We start from the raw sequence: 18,821 nt of genomic DNA on the forward strand, positions 1-18,821 counted from the left end.
ATGTTGATCTAGATTTATACTCTTCCCGACTAGAAGGTCATATCAAAATTATATCAACCTATGTTATTATGTTATACTAAATTTTTATAACAAAATTTGTTAGAAACGTGGTGCAGGATGTTGTTAAAATATTTAAATTTCTATCAAAAATCACACTAAAGGAAACAAAAAACTATCAAATTTTATTTACAATTTTATCATAAAATGACATATTTTGTTATAAATTTATAACAGAACCGGATACAAAATATATTGATTCTGTGCAGTTGCAATTTTTTACAGTTCGTGATAGGTCTCCAGATTGTGATCAACAATACGAAAGTTTTGTTTTTGTCTGAACAAGCATATTTTTCAAGAACATGAAACTAACAACATTACAAATAAGGCAACCTTTGCAAATTATATCAGCGTTGTGATATCTGTATGGCTGGAAGACTTTGCTACATCTATTTTAATTAGACATAAAAAGATAATAGCTACTAAGAACAAAATTGTATCAAAATAAGTTATAAATATCACAATATGTTAATATTGTGTTCAGTTTCTGTTATGCTCTTCTAGTCGGGTTCTTCTTAAAGTTTGAACCTGGTTTTAGTGTAATGGTAAGAATCACTCAAGAGTTGGCGGTGGCGAAGAAATTGACCAGAGACCAATACACAACACAAGTTCGATTAAATACATATTTTATTGGGTAATTCAAAGCAAAAATTTAAAAGCAAACAAATCATCAACCAGTTTTGACGAGTTCGTGCGAAGGCTGACCGCTGGCGGCACTCAGTTCTTTGTGAGTCGTCAGTCGATTCTACTGCTGGCTTGACAACAGAGTATGATTTATGCATTCACATTCCATATATGTGGAGACAAGACGACTCTTTTCTCACTCATCATTTCTTACTTCTAATTTCTCACTTTTTGCAGTGAGAAGTGAGAAATGATGATTGAAAAGTTTGTCGTGAAATGATTTATTTGATCAAATGACCTATTCGGCTAAGTGACCAATTCGGCCAAACTTCCTATTTGACTAAATGACCTATTCGGCTAAACGACCTATTCGGCCAAACGAACTTTACGGCCAAATGACCTATTTGGCAAGATGACCTATTCGGCCAAACGACCTATTCAGCCAAATGACCTATACGGCAATATGACCTATTCGACCAAATGACCTATTCGGCTAAACGATCTATTCAACAAAATGATCTATTCGGCCAAACGACCTATTCGGCCGAACGACCTACTCGGCGCAATTGATTTAGTCGGCCAAATGATCTTTTCGGTCAAACCTGGTTTTAGTGTAATGGTAAGAGCAACTGAGAGTTTGCGGCGGCGAAGAAATTTACCAAAGACTAATGAACAAAATAAGTTCGATTAAATACATATTTTATTTGGTAATTTAAAGCAAAAAAATCATCAACCAGTTTTGATGAATTCGTGCGACTGCTGATCGCATTCAGCACTCAGTTCTTCGTGAGTCGTCAGTCGATTCCACTGCTGAGTGCTGGCTTGAGTCTTTGACAACAGATTATGATTTGTGCATTCACATTCCATATATGTGGAGACAAGACGCCTCTATTCTCACTCATCATTTCTAACTTCTCATGTCTCACTTTTTGCAGTGAGAAGTGGGAAATGATGACTGAAAAGTACATGATATATTTTACCAAATGATCAATTCGGCTAAGTGACCTATTCGGCCAAACGACCTATTCGACCAAATGACCTTTTCGGGAAAACGACCTATTCGGCAAAATGACCTATTCAGCCAAATGACCTATTCGGCAATATGACCTATTCAGTCATATGACCTATTCGGCCAAACGACCTATTCGGCAAAATGACCTATTCGGCCAAATGACCTATTCGGCCAAACGATCTATTCGGCAAAATGATCTATTCGTCCAAACGACCTATTCGGCCAAATGACCTATTCGGCAAACTGACCTATTCAGCCATATGACCTATTCAGCCAAATTACCTATTCGGTCAAACGGCCTATTCGGCCAAATGACCTATTCGCAGGGTTTCGACTTTTCGTTTCAATGAGACCAAAGCAAGCGTTTTTCGGGCCAAGGGAGGATCTTTTTTCTTTATGTTTATGTTGAGGATCATCTTTCACCCATCAATCCTTCTCCAGAATTAGCCTTTGAAGATAAATGAAAATCTTGCCTATTAGATAAAAATCCTTTTTCGTTTCATCACTTTTACCTCTCACTCACTTTTCGCGAGAATTATCGCAGAACAATTACAAAATTGTATGGCCGCGCCGGGATTCGAACCCAGAATAGTAACAATAATAGATGTGGGGATGCGCTTACTCTAGCCACACAACCACGCTATCTGTATGAAAGCGTTAAGTTATTTGGTCCCCATAAGCTACTACCGTTTGCATTAATGGTGCCACGAAAAAACTCGAATACGATAGAAAAAGAACAAACCAACGTTTGGCGGCAATCGAAGTGAGCGAAAAATGGTTATCACTCTCCAGGCTGTTTTTCTTTCCCGAAAAGTGATTTTTCACCGAAAATTTTAGTGAGGGAGCTCCTGAGATTGAGTGAGCATTACGAACCCTGCCTATTCGTCATAATGATTTGTTCGGCTAAATGATCTATTCGGTCAAACGACTTATTCGGCCAAACGACCAATTCGGCCAAATAACCTATTCAGTCAAATGACCTATTCGGTCAAATGACCTTACTCCGTTTAAAACGTGGTATCTGCACAAGCCGGGGTAGCGTCGAATAAGCGTCGTTCAGTGGGACAGCGTGAGATGAGAATGCTTCCATTGTGCATCGGTAGTGTTTCAGTTGTGAGTGAGTGTTGGGTAATTGCAAAACCAAAAATGGTAGGTTGTGAAAGTGCTTAGAGAACACTAAGCTGCGTGGTGGCAATGTCCCAGTGGGGGATGTAATGCCAATTAGAAGAAGCAGGCAAGTTACCGATTTGAGCGAGTCGTCTCTGGAATAGTACACCTGTGGCGGGGATATGTTATTTGTTGATGGTGGTTCGAGGACCGTTTGCCAGAGCGAGGAGCATTTGAGACACAATTCTCCAAGGTCAAGCATTATTTTTGAAACGGTCAAACCATGTTTAACTCATCGATTATAGCTAACCAACAGAACGTTTCGTCAGCACGCCATCTCCGGTTTCTCAAGATCTAGGGAAATTCTATCGAGGGCTTTCCTTCCGCGACACATTTGTCTCGATGATCCATTCCAATGCGGACATTCCTTCCATAGCGAAACTACAATACCCTCTGCAGTTTCTCGAGGGAGAAGGGAGAACCTGTGCAGGTACCACCTGAAGCATTTGTGGCCTGTTAAGAACTGGGTCAAGCCAAAGTTTAGTTCTCCATGAGGTCTATTAATCCGACGAACTTGGGACTAGGTGGTGGATCCGCCATGTTGCTTGCTCACGAAAACTTTCGAATAAAAAAGCCTCACCATTTTCCGCTCATATCGATTGCCTTTGCTGCATAATTAACCTGGTGATTACATGCAGATGATATGGCGGTGTGCTACAGTGCGCAAATCACTATGATATAATAGTTACTGTTTTACTATGGTCTTGGCCATACGATTTATATAAATGTTCAACGATAACGCGAAAACTGACTAAGACGAAAAAGAGATGATACGAAATCGAAATTCATCTAATAGGCACGATTCTCGTTTATCGTACAAGATGAAAGAATGATTGGTGAAAGATGTTCGTCATAAAACCAACGAAAATAAATTCTGCCTTTGCCCGATAATCGCTTTCGTTGTTCTCATCGAAAGGGAAAATACGGCCCGCCTTAAAAATAAATCCTTCACCAAACAAGCAGCATATATGATCTTCCCCCTTTATTATTTCCAGCAACAGTTTCAATAGATTTTTTTTTATACTTACAAATATCAGTCCTTCCCCAACCAGATACGCTAAGCTTCCTCCCGGGTGCAGCGCCGTTGTCCATTTCCGGTTCCGGCAGACAAATGTGACGCAAAAAGTCCGTGTACGACGGTACTTGACTGATTTCTATCAGCGCTATGTCGTGGTATTTGTGCCGGAAGTTGGGATCATACTCGGGATGAATGATGACCCTTACCGGTTCCGAATCGATCTTGGCTTCAGAGCAGTCCTGAAAATTGTTCTCAATCACACAGTCGGGATCATCGTACACATTGTACTCACGAAGGCGGACGTACTTCCTGAAATATTTCAACAATTCAAAAATGAAATCGAAATCAAAACAAAATCAAAACAAAATCAAATCCAAATCCATCATTCTGTGCCGATAGTTCGAACGAGCCAGACGTGTGTGCTGTGTCTCATCGCGGATTGTGTTCGGTAGTGCGAGTTGTATTGTGTGGTGCTATTCCTACCTACGGATCCAAGGCGATCGCTGTCGGCGAGTGAAGTAGCTGCTTCTGGCGACGCCAGTGAAGCAGGCTATTGTTACTGCTGCTACCTACAGCAGCAGGCTCAGATAAGTGGAAGAGATTGCTTTATTGTTCTCCCGTCACCGAGCGGAACTAATAGACACAAATTGAATTAGTTTTTTTTCTTGAGATTTTTTTTTTCTAATAAGCTATTAGTTGTAAGTTAGCATAAGCAATAATTATCCTTCCACCTTGCGAGGTGAGAATGGAGGCAGAGACAGTAGGAGGCAATGGGCCTCCAAAAGATAAGTACTCGCACAAGTTTGTACCATGCGGCTTCGCCTGGGCCTTGGGTTGTTTACTTTCGGCAGAAAGTGAAGAGTCTAGATTTTCTGGGCATAAAACGAGATTTGACGCGTCGTTTTACGAAGCTTGAATTCAGCCAAATCAACAGGAACAAACTACGCATCACCGGTATTACATACCAGGTGGCGAATGAAATTGCTGGCGACAGGGCGTACAATGTTGAATATTTAGTTTATGTGCCCTCGCGGGAGGTCGAGATAGAAGGCGTAATCAACGCAGCGAGCTTGACTTGCAAGGATGTGCTTGCAGGGAAAGGTCGCCTAAAGAACGCCCTGCAATCTACCGTGGATATTCTGGACTGCAAGAATTGCATTCAGCAGCCACGGTAGAATGGCAAAAGGATTTATTCCAAGTCAGGCTCGCTTCGGGTGACATTCTCCGGTTCGATGCTTCCAAAGTTTGTCTGATATAGAAAATATGTTGTTTCCGGTGCGTCTTTTTGTACCAAGGGTATTTAATTGTACCAACTGCAAACAACTTGGTCACACTGCCGAGTTTTGTGACAACAAACCACGTTGTGGCAAATGCTCAGAAAGACATCAGGAGGAGTTCTGCCAGCAACAAGCAACAAAATGTGCTTATTGTGGTTTGAACCCTCCCCATGGTTTGCAAGAATGCCCGGTGTACAAAAGCGCACCCAAAAGTGAAGCGCTCGTTGGTACAGCGCTCCAAGCAGTCGTATGCGGAAATGGTTAGGTCGCAAGACACATCCGCCACAGCCACTGCATCGACTGCTATTTCAGCCACCGTTCGTGTAAGTGACTATTATGATTCCATATCAATTGACGAATTGGACTCTGACGCAGCCGACATGGATGATTCTGCGGAGGTACACGTGCCGAAAGAGGAAGCAACCGTCTTCCCGGGATCGCGCCGTAAGAGAACAAAAAGTCATCCATAAAAGCTTGCCAAAATCTGAAGGTAATGGGGTTTATTTAAAATCCCGAAGCAATCTGTCCCTACTGCTTCTTTTGATCCTAGTTGCAGTAAGACATTCCCGCCATTGCCTAAATCCGATGTTTCGAAGAAAACATCCGGCTAGGAAGAATCAACGAAAGAAAAAACAAATTCGCACTTCTAGAAAAAGTATTCCGTCAAGCGAGGATTGATCTCCTTTAAGGACCTTGTGGACCGTTTTTGAACTTGTTCAATATTCCGAATTCATTGAGGACCAATCATTGACCTCTTTTATTCCAACAGTTGAAAGTTATCTGAAGCAATTGACTGTTTCATGGCCCTTCTTGCAGAAATTGTATCTTTCGATGGATAATACGGCCCAATACCGAAGATACAATCACTGTACTGCAGTGGAACTGTCATAGTCTGAAAAATAAATTAGACGTGTTCAAGTTTTGATTCGCAATTCCGATTGCGCTATATTTGCACTTTGTGAAACATGGCTTTCTTCTGAAGATGAAATCAACTCCCACGATTTTAACATTATTCGCCAAGATCGGGATGATCATTATGGTGGCGTTCTTCTGGGGATCAAAAATGCTACTCCTTCTACAGAATTCCCATTCCGACTGTTCCCGGCTTAGAAATCGTTGCATGCCAAGTAAATGTGAAGAATAAAGATCTTTGCATAGCTTCAGTGTACATTCACTCCAAATGCCTCTATTAATCGTCGACATTTTGGAGCGCAGTCTCCCTCTATCATCTCCAGTATTGATATTGGGTGATATGAACGCATGGTTATTGGATGGGGCGAAACGTATGACGATTATAGATCGCCTATTTTTCTATGATTTGTGTGACGATTTCAATTTGAATATTTTGAACACTGGTGAAGTAACTCGAATAGGACCAAATGGTCAACAAAGCCGTATTGATTTGTCTTTATGTTCAAATTCACTATCATTAGATTGCACGTGGAAGGTAATTCAAGATCCCATGGTAGTGATCATATGCCGATAGTTACCACAATTAAAGTAGCTATCAACAATCTGAGCCAGTTAATGTTCCTTTCGACCTCACGAAAACATTGACTGGCCAAAATTTGCATCAGCAGTAAAATTGGTATTGAATCAACTGATGTTCTTCCACCGCTGGATGAATATCGATTCCTTACCGAATTAATTAAAAAGCGCACTAGAAGCTCAGAAACGACGCGTTCCAAGTACATCTGTCATGAAGAAGACCCAGCCACTCCTGGATGGGATGATGAATGTACTAAGTAATATTCCGAGAAATCTGATGCGCTTCAAGGCCTTCCGTAAACACGGAAGGTCCGAGCTTTTCGAAGAGTATTTGAGGCTTGAAAAAAAGCTCAAAAATCTTCTCAAGGCAAAAAAACGTAGCTACTGGCGACGTTTTGTCGAGGACTATCGCGAGAAACCTCAATGACAACACTTTGGAAAACGGCACGCAACATGCGGAACCGCACTTCCACCAACGAGAGTGAAGAATACTCCAATCGATGGATATTCAACTTCGCAAAAAAGGTCTGTCCAGATTCCGTACCAGCAGAACCGCTATTTCGAGAATCAGTCACTGATCCCGGTTCTTTGGGTGGACCATTCTCAATGCTGGAACTTTTCTATGTCTCTTCTTTCATCGAATAACTCTGCTCCGGGATGCGATAACATCAAATTCAATCTTCTTAAAACCTCCAGATATCGCAAAAGACGATTACTTGACCTGTACAACTGTTTCATGGAGTACAACATGTTGTGCCACCTGAATGGCGACAGGTCAAAGTAATAGCTATTCAAAAGCCTAGGGAAACCAGCGTCTAATCACAATTCATACCGACCGATTGCCATGCTTTATCATGCATGAGAAAATTATTGGAGAAAATGATCCTTTCAAGAGTCGACCATTGGGTCGAAAGAAAATGCATTGCTTTCAAATACTCAGTTTGGATTTAGAAAAGGGAAAGGAACAAACGATTGTCTGGCGTTGCTTTCTTCAGATATACAACTGGCCTTTGCGCACAAGCAATTGGCTTCAGTATTCATAGATATTAAGGGCGCTTTTGATTCAGTTTCAATAGAAGTACTGTCACACAATCTGCACAGTAGTGGATTACCCGTTATTTAAAATAATTTCTTGTACAATTTGTACAAGAAAAACAAATGAACTTCACACTCAGCACACTGACAACTGCCAGAAATAGCTACATGGGCCTTCCCCAAGGATCATGTTTAAGTCCCTTGCTTCATAATTTCTATATGAAAGATTCTGACAATTGTTTGGAAGGACAATGCGCTCAGACAACTTGCAGATGATGCCGTGGTCTCTCTAAGAGGTCCAAGTGCAGCTGTCTTGCAGAGACCATTACAGAAATACCCTGGATAATCTGATTGTTTGGGCCCAGAGCATTTAGGGGATCAGAGTTTTCACCGCAAAAAAAGCTCAGTTGGTTGTGTTTACTAAGAAGCGGTATCCTGCTCAACTGAAACTCAAGCTGTTGAATGATGACATCAACCAATCTTTATCTTCTAAATACCTTGGGGTCGTGTTTTATTCCAAATGCACCTGGAGACTCCACATTGAGTATTTGATACAAAATGCCGGAAAAGGATCCATTTTCTACGTTCTATCTCCGGAACATAGTGGGGTGCTCACCCGGAAGACCTCATCAAACTCTATAGAACGACTATTCTCTCTGTTTTGAAGTATGGCTCCTTCTGCTTCTTCTCAGCAGCTAATTGCCACCTGATCAAATTGGAACGAATTCAATATCGTTGTTTGCGTATTGCCCTTGGCTGTATGCATTCAACGCGTAACATGAGCGTGGAGGCGCTTGCTGGAGTCACTCCTTTAAAGCACCGTTACTGGGAGCTCTCACTTAGAATACTCATCAAATGTGGAACAAGTAACACACTTGTTCTAGATAACTTCGATAATATGCAGAACTGACTTGTCGTTCAAGATTCCTGAAGTTTATCTCAACTACATATCGTCAGATCTTTGTCTTCCGTGTTATAATCCCCTCAAGTTCACTTCACCAACGACAGTTCCTCAATTGTATACGATCTGTCCATGAAACATGCTATTCAAGGAATACCAGATCATCTTCGACAAATATCTATTCCTCTCACTTTTTCTGAAAAATATGAACATGTCAATTGCAACAACAGATATTTCACTGATGGTTCTCGCATCAACGGGATCCACTGGCTTCAGTGTTTACAATGTAACTTCAACCACCTTCCAAAAACTCCAGGAACCGTGTTCGGTTTATGTTGCTGAGCTGGCAGCAATTAACTTCGCTTTGGGGATAATTTTCAATCAGCCCGTAGATCATTATTTCATCTTCTCGGATAGTCTTAGTTCTATCGAGGCACTCGGTCGATGAAACCTGTTAGCCACGCATCTTACTTTCTTTCAAACATAAGAGCAGATGCGTATTTTGAATCGAAAGATCATTCAAGATTACCTTTGTTTGGGTCCCATCTCACTGCTCAATCTACGGCAATGAGAAGAGCAGACTCGCTGGCAAAGAGGTGGGCGCACTGGGAAGGTGAGGTTTATGATAGACAATTCTCGAGCAACGAGTTTTTCCCATTAGTCCGTCAGAGTACTCTTCAAAGTTGGCAAGGAATTGGACACGGCCACAATGAACTTGGACGGTGGCTATTTTTCCATAATTCCAAAAGGTTTCTGGGCGAGCGTGGTTCAGAGGTGAGGGACTTAAGTCGAGGCTTCATTCGCGTGATGTCGAGGACTTATGTCCAATCACTATTCACTAAACGCACATCTGTGCTGGTGAATAATAAACCTTGTCGATAGCAACCTGCTATGTAGGTGCGGAGCCGATTATGATGACATCGATCACGTAGTTTGGTCCTGCTCCGGAAAATGACGCCTCCAGAGAGCAAATTATTGGATACCCTTGTGGCCCGAGGGTAAACAACCCTTCAGGGAAGTTCGTGGTGTTTGGGAGATCGTGATGTTGTCTATATGCAGGCCATTTATAGTTTTCTTTGTGCTTCTGACATCAAAATTTAATATTTTGTTTTTTCTTCTTTCTTCAGAGTTTTTTTTTGTTTAGTCTCTGCCTTTTTGTTCCGTAGAGGCTCCATAGCTCTTGCCATCCGGGAAGATGCTCCCAGTCGAACCATTCCTCGAGCACGACGACACGCCACATCGTCACTGACGCCAAATGCCCGGATGAGAAGCTGAAATTTCCTTTATCCCAAATCCTAAGCCCGTCCATCCTTAAACTTTGTAAACTAACCTCGAGTCACCAATGAGTACGCTGGCTCCTTCCCTCTCTTATTAACTGTATAATAAAATGATATTAATTGTATATATCACAAAGAACCATGCGCTTGAAACCGTAAAGTGTTATACACGCCTGAGCCTACCAAATAAACGAACTTGGAGAAAAAAATCCAAATCCAATCCAAAAATGTAATCCAAAACCAACACAAATCCAAATCAAATTCAATCCAAATCCAATCCAAATCGAATCTAAATCAATCCAAATCAATCCAAATCAATCCAAAACCAATTACAAACCAATCCAAATCCAATCTCAAATCCAATCCAAATCGATCCAATCCAAATCCAATCCAAGATTAGTCAAATCGATCAAATCCAACCAAATCCATCAAATCAATCAAATCCAATCAAATCAATCCAAATCAATCCAAAAATCCATCAAATCCAATCCAAATCAAATCCAGTCCAATCCAATCCAAGTCCATCAAATCCAATCCAAATCCAATCCAAATCAATCAATCCAACCCAAACCAATCAAATCAGTAAATCAATCAAATCAATCCAAATCCAATCCAAATCCAATCCAAATCCAATCCAAATCAATCGATCAATCCAAATCGTCCAAATCCAATCCAAATCAATCCAAATCAATCAAAGCCAATCAAATCAATCAATCCAATCAAATCCAATCCAAATCAATCCAAATCCAATCCAAATCAATCCAACCAATCAATCCAACCAATCAATCCCAGGTAAATCCAATCAAACCAATCCAATCAACCAATCAAGTCCAGTCCAAATCCAATCAAGATCCAATCAGATCAAATCAATCAAAGTCCGTTCCAATCCAAATCAATCCAAATCAAGTCAAATCCAGTCTAAGATCAATCCAAATCCAATCCAAGATCAAGTCAAATCCAAGTCAAATCCAATCCAAATCAATCAAGATCCAGTCAAGATCCAGTCCAGATCCAAGTCCAGATCCAGTCCAGATCCAGTCCAGATCCAGTCAGGTCAGTCAGATCCAGTCAATCAAGATCGGTCCAGATCCAGTCAATCCAAATCAATCAAGTCAAGGTCAAATCAATCAATCCCAAAATCCAGGTCAAATTCCAGATCCGTCCAAGATCAGGTCTGGTCCAGTCCGATCCAGGTCAGATCAGTCCAGTCCAGGTCCAGGTCAATTCAAATCAGTCCAAATCAGTCCAGGTCAGTCCAAATCCAGATCCCAAATCAATCAAATCAGATTCAAAAATTCAATCGGTCAGATCAGATCCAAATCCGGTCAGATTCAGTCAAGGTCAGTCAGATTCCAGTCCAAATCGGTCAAATCAATCAAAATTCCAATCCAAATCAGATCAAATCAATTCCAAATTAAGGTCTCAGGTCAGTCCAGTCCCGGAATCAATCAATCCAGTCGGTCAAGATCCAGTCAAGGTCCGGTGCAAATTCGATCTCCGGTCAGATCAATCCCGGTCGGAAATCGATCCGATCCAAATCAGATCCGTCCAGATCGGTCAAATCAATCCAGATCCCGGTCAAATCAGAGTCGATTCCAAATCCCAGTCCAAGATTCGATCCAGGTCCCAGTCCAAATCCAGTCCAAATCAGATCCCAGATCCAGTCCAGATCCAGTCGATCAAATCCAATCGGTCAATCCAGTCCAGATCGATCCAAAGTCCAGTCAAATCCATCGTCAGATCAAATCCAGATCCAGGTCAGGTCGGTCCAGATCCAGTCAAGATCCGTCAAATCAATCGAATTCGGTCTAAATCCAGTCAAAGTCAAGTCCAAATCAATCCGATCCAGTCCAGTCAATCAGTCCAAAGTCAATCAAGAATTCGGGTCAAAATCAATCAGTCAAGATCCCAAGTCAGATCCCGGTCAATCAAGATCCAGATCGGTCAAGGTCCAGTCCAGATCGTCAATCCAGATCCAATCCAGTCAGATCCAGTCAGATCCAGTCCAGTCAGTCAATCGGTGATCCAAATTGGAGTCGGTCCCAGATCCAGTCCAAGTCAAAGTCCAGGTCCAAGTCCAGATCCGTTGAGATAAGATCCCAGTCCAGGTCCAATTAAGTCAATCCAGTCAGATCCAATCAAGATCCAGTCCAGGTCAATCCAAGATTCAGTCAGATCAGTCCAGATCCAGTCCAGGTCAGTCCCAGATCAATCCAGATCGGTCAAGTCGGTGGTCGAATCAGATTCAGTCCAAGATCCAGTCCAAATCAGTCCAAAATTCTGAGTCAAGATTAAAATCAATCCAAATGGGTCGGTCAGATCCAGTCCAAGTCCGGTCAGATCCGATTGATCCGGTCAGTCAATTCCAAATCAATCCAGGAATCAGATCCAATCAGGTCAGTCAAAGTCCGAGTCAGAGTCAATTCGGAGTCCAGTCAAATCCAGTCCCCAAGATCAATCCATTGATCCCAGATTGGTCAAATCTGATCCAGATCAGAGTCCAGTCCGATCCAGTCCAGGTCCAATCCAATTGAATCAAGAATTCGTCCAAGATCCAAATAAATCCAGATCCAGGTCGAATCAGATTCAGTCCAGATCAGGTCAAGATCAAATCAAGATCCAGTCAAGGTCAGTCAGATCCAGTCAGATCCAGTCAAGATCCGTTCCAGATCGAGTCAAGTCCAGTCCAGATCCAGTCAAGATCAATCAAAGTCAGATCCAGTCCAATCCAAATCAATCAGATCAGTCCAGATCCAAAATCCAAATCAAGTCAGGTCCAGTCCAAGATCCAGTCCAAATCAGATCAAATCCAGTCAGATCAGTCAAAATCAATCCAGATCGAGTCAGATCCAGTCAATCAAATCAGATCCAAATTCGGTCGGTCGAGATCCAGTCCGATCCAAATCAATCAAATCAATCAAATCAAGTCAAAATCAGATCAGTCCAGTCAAGTCCCGAGTCCAGGTCAGTCAAATTAGTCAGGTCGATCCCAGGTCAAGTCCAGAAGATCAAGTCCAGATTCAAGTCGATCAGATCCAGATCGATCAAGATCAATCAGATCAGTCAAATCCAATCCAGGTCAATCCGTCCAGATCAAATCCAAATCCAGTCCGATCAGTCAGAATCCGTCAGGTCAGATCCAAATCAGATCGATCCAGATCAGGTCGTTAAAGTCAATCAAAGTCAGTCCAGTCAGTCAGTCGAATTCAGATCCAAATCCAGTCAAGATCAGGTCAAATCCAAGTCAATCCAAGATTCAGTTAATCAAATCCAGGTCAAATGCAGTCCAAGTCAATCGAATCGATCAATCAGATCAGGTCCAAACGGTCCAAAGGTCAAGTCCAGTCAGATCCAGTCCAAGTCAAACAAATCGATCAAGTCCAGGGTGATCCAAATCGTCAGTTGAAATCAGTCAGATCTGAAATCAAGATCCAAATCCAGATCGTTTACATCGGTCAAATGCAATCAAGCTAAATCCAGAATGATCAAATCAGATCCAATCCAGGAATCGAGTCCAAAGGTCCAGTCCAAATCCGTCAAATCCGAGTCGAGATCAGTCCAATCCAGAGTCCTGATCAAGTCACGCAGTTCTAGGTCAATCAAGATCACAGTCAATCCAAATCCAATTGAATTCCAATCCAGGTCCAACCAGATCCAGTGAGTCCGTTAGATTCGGTCAAATCCAGTCAGATCGATCCAGATCCAAATCGATCGATTCCAATCATCCGGTCAGAGTCAGTCAGGGTATAGTCCAGAGTCAGTCCAGATCCAGTCAAGTCAAATCCAGATCAAATCGAATTCAAGATCCAGTACTAGATCAGTCAAATCCAATCAAGTCCAGTCAAATCCAGATTGGTCAGATCCAGTTTCAGGTCAATCCAAGGTCAAGTCCAGGTCCCAGTCAAATCCAGATCAGGTCAAATTCGATCCAGATCAGTCAGAGTCCAGATCAGTCCAGATCCGGTCAGGGTGCCGGTGATCCAGTCCAGATCCAGTCCAAGTCCAGTCAGGTCAGGTCCAAATTCAGTCAAATCAATCCAGATCCAGTTCAGTTCAAGTCCCGGTCCAAAGTCAAGTCCAAATCGAATCAAATCAGTCAAATCAAGATCCAGAATTCAGTCAAATCCGGTCAATCCAAAAGTCGGTCAGATCCAAATCAGATCCAAATCCAGATCAAGTCCAAGGTCAAATCAGTCCGAAATCGATTCGAATCCAAATCAAATCAAATCCAGGTCAAAATCAGATCAAGGTCAAATCCGTCCAAGGTCAAATCGATTCAAATCCAATCCAATCCAAATTCAATCCAAATTCAATCCAAATCCAATCCCAAATCAAAATCCACTCCGATTCGAGTCAAATCCAGATCCAAATCAAGGTCAAATCCAATCAAACCCGGTCCAAATCCAATCCAAATCCAATCCAAATCAATCCAAATCAGTCAAATCCAATCAGAGTCAATCCAAATCCCAATCCAAATCAATCCAAATCAATCAAGATTCAGTCCAAATCTGGGTCAGGTCAAGATTCAACTCCAGAATTAGTCCAAATCAAGTCCAAATCCAATCAAGGATCAATCCAGATCCAGTCCAAATTCAATCCAAATCGTCAGTCCAAATCAAATCAAATCGGTCAGATCCAATCCAAAATCCCAGATCGAATCAAATCCCAAATCCAATCAAAGTCAATTCAAATCCAGTCAGATCAATCCAAATCCGGTCAGATCCAGTCAAGTCCAGTCCAATTCAAATCCAATTCAATCAAAATCAAATCCACTCCATCAAATCGGTCCAGGTCAGTCAAATCCAAGTCCAGATCCAGTCAGAGTCAAATTCAGGTCCAGTCCAGGTCGGTCAGGTCAGTCCAGGTCGATCCCAGATCCAGTCAGGAATCCAGTCAGATCAGTCCAAAGATCAGTCAAGGTCAGTCCAGTCCAGATCCAGTCAAGTCCAAGAGTCGAAGTCCGATCCAGATCAGTCCAGATCAGTCAGATCCAGTCCGATCCAAGTCGAAATCAAGAATCAGGTCAGGTCAAGATCAGTGGAATTCGTAGTCCAGTCCAGTCCAGAATCGGTCAGTCAGGATCAATCCAGATCAAGATCCGGTCCAGGTCCAAATCCCAGTCAGGTGAAATCCGGATCAGGCCAGATCCAAGTCGAGTCCAAGTTCAGGTCCAAGTCGATCAAGTCAGTCCAGATCAGTCCAGATCAGGTCAGATCCGATCCAAGGTCAGATCCAAATTCGGTCAGTTCAGTCAGATCAGTCAAGTCAGTCAAGATCCAGTCAGAATTAATCCAGATCCAGTCCAGATATCCAAGGTCTGAGTCAGGTTCCAATCCCAAATTGGTCGTTAAGATCCAAGTCAGTCCAGATCCGGTTCAGGTCAGGTCCAAATACCGTCCAAATCAGTCAATCTCCAAGTCAAGTCCAGGTCAGTTCAGGTCCAGGTCGATCAAAGGTCTAGACTCAGTCGTTGCAGTCCAAGTCAGGATCCATTAGATTCGGTCCGAATGGAAACCAGTCAAGGTCCGAAACCAGGTCAGTCCGTTCAATCGAAACCAGGTCGGTCCAGATCAGTCCAAGTCAGTCCAGATCAGGTTCAGTTCAAATCCAAAGTCAATCCAAGTCCGATCCTGTCAGTCTGAGTCCAGATCCAGGTCATCTATATACAAATCCAATCCAAATCCAAATCGAATTCAAATCCAATCCAAATCCAGTGATCAATTCAATCCAATACAAATCAATCCAAATCAATCCAATCCAATCAAATCAATCCAAATCGGTCAATCCAGTCAGAATCAATCAAATCCAATCAGGTTCAATCCATTTCAAATCAATCCAGATCAATCCAAATCCCTTTAATCCAAATCAATCCAAATCAATCCGGAGTCAGTCAGGTCCAATCCAAATTCAAGTCGAAATCCAAATCCGGTCAATCAGAGTCAGTCCAATGCTAGTCAAATCCGAATCGAATCCAGAGCAAATCAATCGGTTCTTCAAATCAATCCGGTCAAATCAATCCAAATCAATTCAAATCAATCAAATCCAATCAAATCAAATCATATATGATCCAAATCAATCAAAGTCAATTCAAATCCAATACCAAAGTCAATCAAATCAATTCAAATCCAATCCAAATCCAAGTCAAGTCAATCAAATCAGCTTCAAATCAATACAAATCAATCAATCAATCAGTCCAAATCGAATCCAAATTAGCGTTTAAGTAATCTGGATACGAGTAAATATACACAGCCAAGATATTTTAACTCTCGTGCTGACGAGTTTGCAATTAATTATATTTTATTTATTAAATTTGTCCCACGATTTCTCATACTTCAACCATTCTATCTTCTATTTCAGAAACGATGTAACTGGAATGATCAACATTTCTTTAAAATGTCTACTTTCTCGATCCAATTATGGATTCGATATTGGATATCTAATAGAGGTAAATACGTTATAATTAAGCGATCTCATTCAAGAAATTTAGCCCATAACTGCACCTCACACTTTCCTCCTTGTAACAAGCACTTTAAACAAAGAAGTATGCCGTACGGTAAAATACACCCGTTGTTGATATTAATAAAATCAACCAATCATTGCATCTTGTGAATTTCCTTCTAAATAACAAACGAATCACTTATGCATGTGGGTTTTCTAAATACATTTGGATTTTTAAATATGGTTACAACCAAACCGAGTTCACAATATACCTACAACAGTAGGCACCCTCATGCCAAAAACAATTATTTATTGTACAAGATAATGGTTTTGTAGAAATTCCAAAACCGGCATTTGTGTGATTTCCCTAAATATGTTTACCCTACAAATATTCCGCGTTTGCTCATCACAACTTCACTCCACATCCCACACACCACTCAGACCTTGAGCCGCACTGTACAACAAATAACACTTCTACTTACAGCGGTCCTTTATTGTCGTAGTCTCTACCCGTTACGCAATGGCCGTAATCACAAAATTACCTACTAATCAACGCTTTCACACCACAACCGTGAACTTGATCTTTAGGATTCCTCTGCAAAATTGGCTCAAACATCACTTTAGCACAACAATCCGTTCCTCTCACCCTCTACCACCCGCACCTGCAGTTACCGGATGGAATATTACCCAGTTCCACATATTAGGCAACTCACCTTAGCTCATACAACAGCATGCCATCAGGGAAACTCGTCAATGTTTGCATGATCTCGCCAGCCACGAATCTTCGGCTGAAACGATTGATAGCCATACGGTTTCTTGCATCGTTGCTGGAAATACTTGAATGGACGCGTGTTGTCTTGGCGGTTCACGTTTTGGGAAGGTCTCGTTCAGCGTTGGTAATCTGGAAACAATAATGCTTCTGTATCCCTATTTATTTAGCCCCAGCGACGCTACATTGAGCCATCCCCGAGCTTATCTCAACATGTCGTGATTACGACAGAAGGGGCAAATATTAATTACTCACTTGTATCGTGTGGTTCGGGGATGTAAATCCCGCCAACGCCGCATTGAGTTACACTGAATTTGCTTCAGGAAGCTCGAAATCGTCCTACAGATCTGATGTCTCTTCCAGACTGTTGATTTCAGCATACGCTGGACAGTCCGTCGGTGGTTTGCAGGGTCCCTTTGCTGGGTTCATTTGGGATATTACGCAGGGAGTAGTAACTTCCCCAAACGCGAGCTGCTTCCATCATAAACTAGCAAACATAGAAACAAAATTTAAATACCACCAGACACAGTTCATTCAACTTTGGAAATGCCATTCATCTACGCGACGGACCCATATCGGCGGTTTTGAGTGCAACATATGATACACAACTTGAAACCAGTGAATTTTCAGTGTAGAAATTTGGCTTTCACTTTGGAAATGATTTTCAAAAACTTTCCTGGAGGAATATAATATAATATAATTATAATAATTTCAACAAATAGAGGAAATTAAAGGTACCAAAGACTCTGAAGGAGATTTACTATTTGGGTCGAAATAAGCTCTGTACTAACTCGTAAATCTGTTTTGTTTATTTAGCCCAACAAGATTCGATAAATCTGCTAGAGATTATTTTTTTTTTTATAGACCGTAAAATTTACTAACGAGCAGCAATTTGACAGCATTGTAAATTTGGTAAGTTTCTCTTGGTAAAAACATTAAAACCCAAATCTAATTTGTCTAGTTGTGACCCACTAAAACCGTTGATATGGGCAGGCGCGCGGACAATCAGCGACAGCGAACCTGTCTGAAGGCGGCTGTGTGGAAGATGTCACTACCGTTGCTAAAGGTCACCAAAAACGAAACTAGATCCACATCTCGAGTGGTGTCTACGCCGCGACAGCGATCTCGGCCGGGTGACTGTTTTCGAAGGCACTGGTTGGATTCGCTGATAAGCTTCCGAATTACGCTATTGGTTAACAGAAGCCCATAAACTGTCGCCGATCGACTGGTTGGTTCTGTTCTAATGTACGGATTTGATGAAGAATCGGAAGGAAATTTGATTACAACCACTCGCAGCCCGCAGGCAGAAATAGGAAGAGCGAGAGTAGCCGGCATCTGCAGAGAAACCGCGATTTAGAATTCGCTCTAGTGGCGATCACATGACAGTTGAGCGATCGGTGTCACCTGTTTTATTCGTATCCAAACAAGCGATCGTTTCCAAAACTGGCCGGAGAGGGCTGGCGGAAGTTAATTCGAGTCGTGGATTCCACACCACGCGCGGTCACAGCGATGTAACGATTGCAAGATCCATTTTAATCTGTCGGACCTTACTAGCAGATACTTTGTGGCGATGCATTATCTTGAAGAAACTCAATCTGTCGCTGCATGGAACGACGAAAGTTGTGTCCTGAAACAAATAATAATTTGAATTTACGTCATTCCTTGCGCGAACTATATGGGCTACTTCGAAATATGACACCCATTACATTTTAAAACTTGTGCCTCCCTTCACCTCGATTACGCTTTTGTTTAATGAAA

General features: G+C 41.8%; 1 pseudogene; it reads right to left on the reverse strand.

The window, feature by feature from the left end:
* Positions 1–1,960: 1,960 nt before the first annotated feature.
* LOC134204191 (CLIP domain-containing serine protease B8-like) lies at positions 1,961–17,492 on the reverse strand (annotated as a pseudogene).
* Between the last annotated feature and the right edge of the window lie 1,329 nt (positions 17,493–18,821).

The sequence above is a fragment of the Armigeres subalbatus genome, unplaced genomic scaffold, assembly GCF_024139115.2.
Source record: "Armigeres subalbatus isolate Guangzhou_Male unplaced genomic scaffold, GZ_Asu_2 Contig437, whole genome shotgun sequence".
Lineage (NCBI taxonomy): Eukaryota > Metazoa > Arthropoda > Insecta > Diptera > Culicidae > Armigeres > Armigeres subalbatus.